Source organism: Thalassophryne amazonica, chromosome 16, assembly GCF_902500255.1.
Source record: "Thalassophryne amazonica chromosome 16, fThaAma1.1, whole genome shotgun sequence".
Taxonomy (NCBI): Eukaryota; Metazoa; Chordata; class Actinopteri; order Batrachoidiformes; family Batrachoididae; genus Thalassophryne; species Thalassophryne amazonica.
Genome location: NC_047118.1, coordinates 62,460,728 through 62,473,283, shown reverse-complemented (window position 1 = coordinate 62,473,283; position 12,556 = coordinate 62,460,728). Strand labels below are relative to the sequence as shown.

The following is a 12,556-nucleotide window of genomic DNA, read 5'->3' as shown; positions in this document are numbered from 1 at the left end:
ATGTGTAAAATAAATTTTAGTAAGAACTTCAGCGACACTTACATTGAAAAAAACAAAACAGTAGTTCTGTTATTTAAACCTGGTGTCAGAGATTTACACCCACAGAACATACAGACATGCGCTTAACAGTAAATAATAAATCTAAGCACATTGGCGCCACATCGTGGCAACAAATGTTATAAACGCAGAAACCTTTTGCAGTACTTTTATTAAATTTTCTAATCTGCTGCCAGGTATTTTTTGTGTTGACAAACGATGAATATTAACAGCATAAATATGGTTTTCGTGCAAAATTTTGGTATTCTATTTCGTCCTGTGAAATGGGTCCACAAGAAATGCCACTTTTTAAAATTTGACACAATATTTGTCAATTTTTTTCAAGAATTTAAAAATACTATGATGGCATAAGGGACATATACAATCATATATCTTTAACACTTACTTTAGTAACATTTTATGATAACCATGTGTATGTCCCAAACAGGGTAGAATATCTTCATGACCAGTGTCTGTGCAATCTGCCCATAATTATTATTTTTTTGAGTCTCTGAACTCCCCACCACTGCCCCCTAGCACCATTCTCCACCATTTTAAGAGGAACAGTCTGTAACAGCAGGTCTGCAGAGAGGATCACTGGTGCTAAACTGACCTCCATCCAGGACTTGTGCAACTGTAGAGTGAAGAAATGGGTGGGAAGAATCACTGTTGGACAAATAAAAGAAGAAGAAAACATGTGATTAGGCTGGTTAAAGAGCATATCTTTGGAAAATGAAATGAAAAAGGAGCTGACTATTCAAAATGAAAAAAGATTTATGAAAATATTGGTGTCTTGCTTTTTCATGCCCCCGTCATGAAAATGGGGTGCTTTTCATGACACGGTTTTATTTTATTTTATTTTACTATTCATAATCCTCCCCCTTGGGGCAGGAGTGGTGGTGGTCACATTGTTAGAGCAGTTGGTTTCAGAGCAGAAGGCTCCTGGTTCATGTTTCTTCACTTAATGTGGAGTTGCGTCAGGAAGGGCATCCGGCGTAAAATTTGGGACAAATCAGCACGATAGAATAGTTAGTAATGAAATATTCACACTGCTTGTTAGGACTTTTTTGGTTTCAGACATCTTTTGGATAATTAAACATGCACTGGGTCAAATTGACTCAGGAACACCACTGCTGTTCCTGACAAATGAAAATAACAGGAGGGTACATTTTTTAGAAAATATACCAAAAATTATATCTCTACAATCAACATCTATTTTAAAGTAAGTTTTCTATTTACAAACAGGCTTTTGTGTGTATGAAAATCCCCCCGCCCAAAAAACATGAATAATTGATTCTTCAGCATTATGACAAAATGAACAAAGAGCGTCAACATTTACGTGTAACTTTGAAATCACACTGTTTATAGGGTAACATCTATGTAAAATCTTAAGGCACCCCTCACACATCTTATTAGTGACATTTTTTTTTTTTTTTTGGTAATTGCCAAACAGAGTTCCACTCAATATCAGAAAATAAATTGTCCCAAACAAATACAGAGGTTGGTTTGCTGACTGAGTCCCGATTTATGAGTTCTCTAATACATTTGCTTTGTGTTTGGACGCTCAAAAATGGTTCAGAATTACCAATAAATAATTCTATGGATTGGTCAACAGCAGGATTATGTACGTAGGTTGACATTAACATTTTAACACCTGAAGGAATTGCATCAAAACCAACAACAAATTCCTTTGGTAACACTGGGAAATTATGCACACATAAGAATTCATCTCAAGAGTAAGTAAGGCCATCTTTGTTAAATAATTGATGTACATATATAATACCATAGTTGAACCATTTTTGCAAGTAAACTGATTTGTGCTTCAAGCATATATCTTAGTTATTCCATATGCAGGAGTTGTGAGCTGAAAAATTGTGCTTATGAACAAGGGACCAATATAACAACTATGTCAAATATATTTTATACTGTGTAGCAAGTTCCATAAATAATTGCAGAAAAACGTGATTAGGACGAAAAAAGTTAATCGAGAAAATAATTGAGATAGATAAAAAATGTCATTTTGCATCTGGCAGCTGTAGTTTGCGCTGCTGTCCACTAGAGAGTGATCGAGGTCCAATCATAAACATTGATAAACAGTTTGTTCAGTCACACTTTATTCAAGACTTTTAGATTATCGACAGCTTCGTTGTGTGCTAAATTTAAATAATTTTAAAATACGTCAACAGTAATATATATGTAAAATGTAGGGTTTTTTTTCATTCTGAGAGGGTTGAAAAGTGAACGGTCTTTTTTTTTATTTATCAAGTGATCGATAAATGAAAGACGGCATGATTTAGATTGCTCCATTTTCTTTAAACAAATGAATTGGAACATTTTAGTGAATTCATATTCAACTGTTTGTTATATGTTGTATATTTGTGACGTGAAACGATATTATTACAGTAAATCGGATGTGACACCATAAGTGAAAGTTACTGTACGGTTGAAGTGTTGGCTGTCGAACGTTGTCTTCATCATCGCTTCTCAGCCTTTTGGCTAAGATCGAGTGTAGTGTTTGTTCTTATCAGTTTAATATCTGATACGTTCTCCATAAAGGAACCATATATTAAATTGATTTTTGGAAAACGCAGATGGAATAGGAACTTGTTTCGTCCACTCCACGCATCGACCTGGTATTGCAGTATGTCCAGCAACGGTGAAACTTCCCGAACTTGTCTAAAATAAATATTATTAAAAAAGCACTAAGTAGACTTTCAGCAATGCAAAATAGGCTTTCGATAATTTAATCTTTGTGTGAACTGTGAATACATTTACATCTAAACACCCACAGAACATACAGACATGTTCTTAATACTTCTAAGCACATTGGCTCCACATTGTGGCAATAAATGTTATAAACGCAGAAAGCTTTTGCAGTACTTTTATCTGCTGCTGGGTAACCACTGAGTGCTTGAACAATAATTTCATCACTTTTTAAAAACTTTGCTTCCACCCTGTCAAACTCTGTTCCATCCTGTTAGGTCATTTTTAAAGAATATTTTGACAGCATCATTAAATGTTTAGTATTTTTTGTGTTAATACAGTTTTTCTTCATTGGTTTGGCTCATTTTTTGAAACTGAGAGGACATTCTCAAAATGACATGGACAAATCCCCAAACTAACTTGCGGTTTCTCAAAACAGAATGGCATTTCTCATTGCTTTCATCACATTTCAAATGCCTTGTACATGTTCCAATCACTTAGTACATCTTTGCAAATGGTTATGTACAAGTGGCCTACATTTAACACAATCAGCCTACATTTAGAACATTTTCCACAAAAGTGCATCTTGCTGATCTGTCCCAATTGGTTGGTTCTCAGTGTAATGGTTGTTATCTCCAAAACATGTCAGCACAATTTCATCATATAAGTCATCATCTGCAGAATAGTCTGCTCAATTGTCAAAATTAGTTAAGAAATTGGAATACAATACAGCACACATATTTTGGAACATTTCAAACATTCATGACAATCAGGTGAGTAGGTAACAGGTGAAAGCAGGTTTTGACGAGGAGGAGTGTCCCACATTACAGGTGACCAATCCATCAGTTTGTTGAGTTACCTGACAGGTGTTGTGTATGATTTTGAATGCTGGCATTGCTGTATATATACAGCTTGGCCTGGTGCTAGTACTTTTTCCACTGTCAACATGGAGAGACCGCAAGTACAAGGCCAACCTCCACCTGGAGGAAGGGAAGGAGAAGGAAGAGCAAGAGGAGGAGGATTGAGGGTGCGTGGTGGAATAGGAGGAAGAGGAGTTCGCAGACATCATCCTGTCCCGGATGAAATTTGGGCCACCATTATTGACCATGTAGTCAACCACTGCCTCACAATGGCAGAGGCAGGGCGCCGAGTCCATTTCCTGGACCGTTTGTATCTGGATTTAGTTCCAGAAAATGAGAGGGGTCTCGAAGGGCCCCACCTACCCCAGTTTGTCGTTGTGTGGGACAATGTCAGCTTTCACCGTGGCCCACGCATCAGGGCATGGTTCGATACGCATCCAGGGATGCATAATGTCCCACTACCTCCATATTTTCCATTCCTTAACCCTATTGAGGAATTTTTCTCCGCTTGGAGATGAAGAGTGTATGAACATCATGCTCAGAACCAGAGGTCCCTCCTCAATGTGATGGATGCTGCCTGTGATGATATAACAGGCGATCAGTGTAGAGGATGGCTCAGGCATTCACGGCGCTTCTTCCCACGGTGCATTGCTAGAGAACACATCAGATGCGATGTTGATGAGAATTTATGGCCATACAGACTGCAGTGGATGGATGGCCAGGAAGATGAGGAGGGTGACCAGGAGAGAGAGGGGAGTGACACAGAGTAGTCAGAATGTTACTGTATTTCATTTGTGATGCTTGACTGTTTTTTTTTTTTGATATACTGTAATGTATTTTGTTTTGTTTTTGCAGGTTTTTGTATTTTGTATACTTAGTATATTGTATACATTTTCCTTTGTATTTTTTCTTTCCTACCTACAGTAATGTGTAGAAATTTACTTGTGAATAAAAATAGTTACAATTTCCTCAGCAGAATGAGTGCAGTGTGTGTGGTGTGAAAATTGTATTCCTTTAGCTAGACCTCTGCCATAAAGACAAAACATCTAAGCATTTTGACTTGCAGTACTTACACAATGCCAAAGGGACAATGCATTTTGGGGGCACTGATGATTTGTGTGAGAAAGGAATTTAGTTTTGACACATGGGTAAACTGTTTTTGGAGCGATATGAGCACGAGACACATGTAGTTGTGCTGCACCGTCCAGTTTATTTTGACAGGAGGACGACATGAATGAAAATGTGCCAAAGCAAATGAGAAGGATCTATGCCATTTTTATGATACTGACTATTTATATGGGAGAGGGACTTCATTTTGAAGCAAGAATGAACGTTTTGGGAGACATATGACATTTTGCAGGTTATCTGAAGTGTTGCGAAGAACTGTAAGTCTGTTTGGCCAATTTACCAATTTATGGTTATTATAAAATGTTAGTAAAGTAAGTATATGATTGTATTTGATAGTATATGTCCCTTATGCCAATATAGTATTTTTAAATTCTTGAAAAAAATTCTGACAAATATTGTGTCAATTTTTAAAAAGTGGCATTTCTTGTGGACCCATTTCACAGGACGAAATAGAATACCAAAATTTTGCACGAAAACCATATTTATGCTGTTAATGTTTATCGTTTGTCAACACAAAAAAATACCTGTCAGCAGATTAGAAAATTTAAGTACTGCAAAAGATTTCTGTGTTTATAACATTTGTTGCCACGATGTGATACCAATGTGCTTAGATTTATTATTTACTGTTAAACGCATGTTCTGTGGGTGTAAATCTCTGACACAAAGATTAAATAATAGAAATACTGTTTTGTTTTTTTAATGTAAGTGTTGCTGAAGTTCTTAATAAAATTTATTTTAGACATATTTTGCAAAGATACACCATTCCTGGAAATACTGCAGTAACAGGTCGACGCATGGATGGGACAGAGAAAGATCTGCTCCATCTTTCTGCTCCTAAAATCAATTTAATAAATTATCCCCTGATAGAGAACATATCAGCTTTTAAACTGATAAGAACATATACTACCAAGAAAGTCAACCTTCGACAGCCAACACTTCAACCGTACAGTAACTTTCACTTATGGTGTCACATCTGATTTACTGTAATAATATCGTTTCACATCACAAATATACAACATATAACAAACAGTTGAATATGAATTCACTAAAATTTTCCAATTCATTTGTTTAAAGAAAATGGAGCAATCTAAATCATGCCGTCTTTCATTTATCGATCACTTGATACGGTCTGGTCCTATAAATAATAAAAAAAAAGAAAATATGACCGTTCAATTTTCAACCCCCTCAAAATGAAAAAAAAAATACATTATAAATATATTTTAAAATATTTGAATTTAGCACACAACGAAGCTGTCGATAATCTAAAAGTCTTGAATAAAGTGTGACTGAACAAACTGTTTATCAATGTTTATGATTGGACCTCGATCACTCTCTAGTGGACAGCAGCGCAAACTACAGCTGCAAGCTGCAAAATGACTTTTTTTTCTCAATCTCAATTATTTTCTCTAATAACTTTTTCATCCTAATCACGGTTTTCTGCAATTATTTATGGAAATTGCTACACAGTATAAAACATGTTTGACATAGTTGTTATCTTGGTCCCTTGTTCAGCACAATTTTTCACCTCAAAACTACTGCATATGGAATAACTAAGATATATGCTTGAAGCACAAATCAGTTTACTTGCAAAAATGGTTCAACTATGGGATTATATATGTACATCAATTATTTAACAAAGATGGCCTTACTTACTCTTAAGATTAATTCTTACGTGTGCATAATTTCCCAGTGTTACCAAAGGAATTTGTTGTTGGTTTTGATGCAATTCCTTCAGGTGTTAAAATGTTAATGTCAACCTACGTACATAATCCTGCTGTTGACCAATCCATAGAATTATTTATTGGTAATTCTGAACCATTTTTGAGCGTCAAAACACAAAGCAAATGTATTAGTGAACTCATAAATCGGGACTCAGTCAGCAAACCAGCCTCTGTATTTGTTTGGGACAGTTTATTTTCTGATATTGAGTGGAACTCTGTTTGGCAATTACCAAAAAAAATGTCACTAATAAGATGAGTGAGGGGTGCCTTAAGATTTGACATAGATGTTACCCTATAAACAGTGTGATTTCAAAGTTACACGTAAATGTTGACCCTCTTTGTTCATTTTGTCATAATGCTGAAGAATCAATTATTCATGTTTTTTGTGGGCGGGGGGATTTTCATACACACAAAAGCCTGTTTGTAAATAGAAAACTTACATTACAAATAGATGTTGATTGTAGAGATATAATTTTTGGTATATTTTCTAAAAAATGCCCCCCAATATATATATATAGAATCTGCTTTTAATGATGGCCAAATTTTATATTTATAGCTGTAAATACTCTCATCAAAAGCCCAAAATTGTTGTATTTAACTCCTTACTCTCTGTTGGACAAAATCCGCTATATACGATATTTATTACATGGAAAAAAATACAAAAACTTTGGGACTTTTTTTGTCCAGTGACTGTGGATATCCGTTTTATATGATGACGGTTTAATTGAGTTTTACTGGACATGGGACTGAACAATAAATTTACTTCTCAAAGCTTTGATGATGAAGTCGCTTCCATCTCACACAGCTGACTTTATTTTCCCACATTTTTCTTCTGTTCGGATCTGAAGGGAATCTGTACATCTTGAAGCCTTTGCTGTGACTATTTTGCCTCCAAATGCACAACGACCCGGCATTTAATTGCCTCGGGGTCGCCACAGCAAATCCAAGGTAGATCTGCCTGCTGATTTGTCCCAAATTTTACGCCGGATGTCTTTCCTGACGCAACTCCACATTAACCCTCCTGTTATGTTCATTTGTCAGGAACAGCAGTGGTGTTCCTGAGTCAATTTGACCCAGTGCATGTTTAATTATCCAAAAGATGTCTGAAACCAAACAAATTCCTAACAAGCAGTGTGAGAGAGTAAACTGAGTGACCTTATGTCAAAAACTGATTTATGGCCCTGGCAGCCAATCAGAATTGACTACGTCACTAAGCTCCGCCCCTAATCCCGCCTCTTATGACATCACATCCCATCAGAATTGACTATGTCCCACCCCTAAGCCACGCCCCTAACCCTCCCCTAGTCCCGAATCCAAGCCCCGCCCCTGGCTCCTCCACTAACCCCGCCCCTAGCACCTCACCTAACCCCGCCCCAAGCTCCGCCTCCAAACCCTACCTCCCCTCCCACCCAGTCTAATATTTTAATGTCATTTTATTTCATGAATTAAAGAACGATTAAAAAAATACCTAGATCTTTTTTAATGTATTAAAGAATTAACTAATTCTGAAATAATTAAATATAAATCAGTGTCTAATATTTAATACCCCTTTAATATTTTTTAATTCTTAAATTAAAGCGCATCCTTTTATGGTTTTTAATGCCTCAGTTAAAGAAGGATTAAAAAATACCCGTATCTTTTGCACAATTATGGGAGGTTTTCTTCAATTTAGTGATTAAACACGAATATTTTAATACCCCTTTAATATTTTTTAATTCTTAAATTAATGCGTCTCCTTTTCTGTTTTTTAATTCTTAAATTAAAGAAGGGTTAAAAATAAACGTCTCTCGGCTGTAACGGCTGTAAGTCTTTGCAGCAAGACGGTCAAATACCCACGCATAGAGCTCCTCACGGAAACATGACCCCACGGCTGTAATACCTGTTGCAGATGCTAGCTGTGTGTGTGTGTGTGTGTGTGTGTGTGTGTGTGTGTGTGTGTGTGTGTGTGTGTGTGTGTGTGTGTGTGTGTGTGTGTGTGTGTGTGTGTGTGTGTGTGTGTGTGTGTGTGTGTGTGTGTGACCTGCGCAGCGGGGGTGTCACGCCGGATGGTCTTTTATAACATAGTAGAGAAGCTTGAATCTTTGGTTGAAGCTTGAATGTTTTATTACATCCGATTTCCTGATGACGGGGTCGTTTGCCGTAGCTCCTCCCCCGCATGCACGGGGATTTCTATAAAAACGACGACGGACCAGCATGAGCTCCTCAACCTCCCCCATCGCACCGGCCGATGACATCACTTGTGACTGCGCCCTCGCCTGTGGAAGAGACCCGCCATCCCCGGGGCAGGCCTGGACGAGATCCGCCGAGCCGGCGCCAGAAGGCTTCACGGACCCGCGGCGGGTACGAGACCCCGTGGGTAGTTCAGCTCGAACCGGTCTGGGGCGAGATCCATCCTTCTCACACGCTTTATAGCCCGGGAGGCGTGAGCTCTCTTCCCGCTGTCACGGAGGCCGCGAGTCCGGGGGAGGTACAAGACCTCGAGCGGGCTGAGAAATACGCCACATCTTACGCATCAGACCGGCCAGACGGGTTCCTGTCAGAGGAATTCCTGAAAACGGTGAAAGTCGGCGTGGCCCACTTACTTTTGGCTGTGATCAAAAGTTACGGACAAAAACTCTGTTACGGGTGTGAGATCGATCACCCCAGCCAGCGCCAGCACGAGTGCCTGGACCTGTTAAATGAATATTTCTTTACCGGACATTTTGAGAGATTAATGGTGAGACGCTGGAGACCGACCTTCATTCCGGCTGTTGTAAAACTCCTAGCCCAGCGCTTCCTCAACCCATTGGCGGCGAGGGTCCAGGGGGCGGTAGAAAACATCCTCACTGAGCTGAAATACACTGATAATTTTGAAGCAAAGATCAACGAACTGTACACATGTTTTGGTGAAGATGCCGATCTCGACCTGGAGGGGATGGTAGCCGTCTATAACCCCGACGACTGAAAAAAAACCTGCATTTTTTTTTTTTTTTAATATCATCATTATATTGTTTACAGTCATGATTAATTGTGTGATGAGTCTCATTCAAAGCCTGCGGGAAGTTTATATTATACGTGGACTCTCGTATAAGCTGGAGCGGGCAGTCATTCACAGGCTGGAGACCCCAGACACCCCACCTTCATGCGCTATGGAGAGGGTCTTCCACCTTATCAGACGTCGTCCCGGGCCCGAAGTCTGGACAGAACATATCTACAACGCGGCTCTCCATTCATCTGAAAAATCTCTGTACAACGTATTACTGGAAATCTCTGTTTTGACCACTGACGATTTTACACGGTGTAATCCGCTGCACCTGCTTACATTATACACTCTGTTTGTGGATGTGATGGCGTGCCGGGTGAAACAGCTGGAACTGCCCAGAGGGGAGATTGTTCCTACACTTTTACAGCTGAATACTGAAATAAACCGTAAATGCGGGGGAGATGTATTACTCAGAGTTTTCCAGTTTTGTACGTGAACGTATACTTTTTTCCTTCACGTATGTTGTGTTTAATAAACATGAACGTATACTTTTTTTCTCCACGTATGTTGTGTTTAATAAACATGAACAATTGTTTTTTTCTCTGTGTGTGACTTTAATGAATGTAATAAATCATATATTCTCAAACTTAGACGGTCAGTGTTCTTTCCAATAATATTGTTGAAAAAAAGGGTGAAATGTTTTCAAATCAAATTTATATAGCACCAAATCACAACAACACAGTTGCCCCAAGGCGCTTCACATTGCAAGACAGAGTCATACAAACGAGGTTTTGGTGGAAAAAAAGGTTCTCGTATGAATTAATGTGGGGATTTAACGCGGTCTTATTAAAAGGTCGAGGCTGATCTGTGAGCGCTCTCCGCGGTGCTGAATCAGAGTTCAATTTAACGTCTCCAAGAGCGCCTATTTAAAACAAAAGATTAATATTTTTGTTCGCTAAAACATGTAAAAATGAAAAAGGACTATCCGCTTCATCATTCTGAAGAGATCCGCCTTAAAAGATGGGTCATGAGGATTTAATGAGGGCTATGTATTATAGTCCAGCAAATCCGGGGAGTTTTGCAGGACCGGAGCGTTTACGCAGGGCTCTGCGCGATCAACTCGGATCTAAAATTCATATGAAGCATATCAGAGATTTCCTGTTGGGGGAAGATGCATACACATTACACAAACCTGCCAGGACGCATTTTCCAAGAAATAGAGTATTTGTCACAAACCCGCTTAACCAATTTCAGGCGGATTTATGCGACATGCAGGGGTTATCAGATTTTAACGACGGGTACAAGTACCTGCTGACCGTTATTGATATCTTCTCAAAAAAGCGTATGCCAGAGTCCTGAAGTCGAAGCAAGGGCAAGAAATCTCACAGGCCTTTGCCTCGCTCTTAAAGCACAGTGGGGTGCCTCTGAAGCTGCAGACTGATGCTGGGAAAGAGTTTTTTAACAAACCGTTCAAAGATTTAATGAAAAAACACCGGATTCTACATTTTGCCACGGCCAGTGATCTGAAAGCCTCGGTTGTCGAGAGGTTTAATCGCACGCTAAAGACGAGAATGTGGAGATATTTTACTGCTAAAAACACACGAAGATACATCAACGTCCTGCCGTCTTTACTCACGGCTTATAACGAGAGTTATCATAAAAGCATTAAGATGAGACCGAATGAGGTTAACGCTCGAAACGTAGATCGAGTGTTTCAAAATTTGTACGGGGCATCCACCCTACGCAGGAGGCCTGTGAAGTTTAAATATAAGGTCCGAGATATAGTCAGGGTCTCCAAGCTCAGGGGAGTTTTTGATTAAAAAATATGAACAAAGTTTTACGGATGAAATGTTCATGGTGTCAGAATGTATACAACGTGCGCCGCCCGTTTATAAATTGAAAGATTATGACAGCGAGATCATTGAAGGTTCATTCTATGAACCAGAATTGCAGAAGGTTAAAATAGCAAAAGACAGACCGTATCAGGTTCAAGAAATTATTCATGAACATTTTACCAAGGGGAAGAAATTTGTATTTGTCAGATGAAAAAATTGGCCCGAGAAATTTAACTCCTGGGTTCCCGCAGACCAGCTGATGGCCGTATAAATATGACAACATCTATCTTCAACCGACATATGAGAAATGGATCGGGATTTGAAACACGGATTTTATATGACTCTGCCTTCAAACGCCAGCCTAAAAGTATTCCCGGACAACACAATTTCATGCTACCAGGTGGACTTGGCTCGACACCTGGATCTAGAGGGTGACTGGGATGTGGCGCTGACGGAAATTTCTTATCCACACACCTGGTTAAATATCCTGGAAAAGCCTTGCTGTACGTTTCAGGTGAAGAAAATTACGGGCTTACCGCCCAAGAACAAACTTGCTGTTCACTCGCAGTTTTTTGACACGGGATATTACGATAACTTTGAGGTTATTGCAGCACCGATAAACCCTCGTTTGAAGACTATAGATCCGAAGCTGACTTTAAAATATGACGATATCCAGAAAAAGTTTCTGTGGGAAGGAGACGGTACCTGCCAGGTATATTTTGAAGCCCCGACGGCGTACATGCTGGGGATACAGCCTAATCAATGGCTGAGATGCGGACCCGGGGTCACGAGCTCTCCCCGCTACCCCGATATAAAAGTGGGCATGTATCACCTGTTCTGTTATACAGACGTTGTACAGCCTCAGGCGGTGGGCGACGCTTTTGCTCCTCTCCTCCGAGCGTTCAAAATTGGAGGTCGTTTCGGGGAAATAATTACAAAGAAATTCAACCCCGCTTATTACATCCCGGTCTCCAAAAGACATATTGAGACGATACGCATCGAAATCAAAAGCGATCAAGATTGACCGGTGAATTTCAGATACGGTAGAGTGGTTGTGACATTACATTTTAAACCGGCGGGATAAAAAAATGGCCGGAGCAGCACACAAAGCCGACATTTATAGATTTGTGCCTTACTATGAAAATCAAGTCGGGAACGGCCTTCACGGCTTCCACTGCGCTCCTGTTATGTACGGGCACGGGCTCTGGAACATATTTTCGAAACTGTTCAAATTTGTGTCACCGCTGATTAAACAAGGATACACGATCGCCAAACCTCACCTGAAAAACGCACCTCGAAGCATCGCTTCCG

At 39.4% G+C, this 12,556-nt stretch overlaps 2 non-coding genes across 2 annotated transcripts; one reads left to right on the top strand and one right to left on the bottom strand.

Moving 5' to 3' along the window:
• The first annotated feature begins 2,512 nt into the window (after positions 1–2,512).
• Positions 2,513–2,703, top strand: LOC117528808. The gene has a single exon (XR_004565870.1). It is a non-coding gene; the product is annotated as a U2 spliceosomal RNA (small nuclear RNA).
• A 2,773-nt stretch (positions 2,704–5,476) lies between these two features.
• On the bottom strand, positions 5,477–5,660 carry LOC117528813. Its single transcript, XR_004565874.1, has one exon. It is a non-coding gene; the product is annotated as a U2 spliceosomal RNA (small nuclear RNA).
• Positions 5,661–12,556: the final 6,896 nt, after the last annotated feature.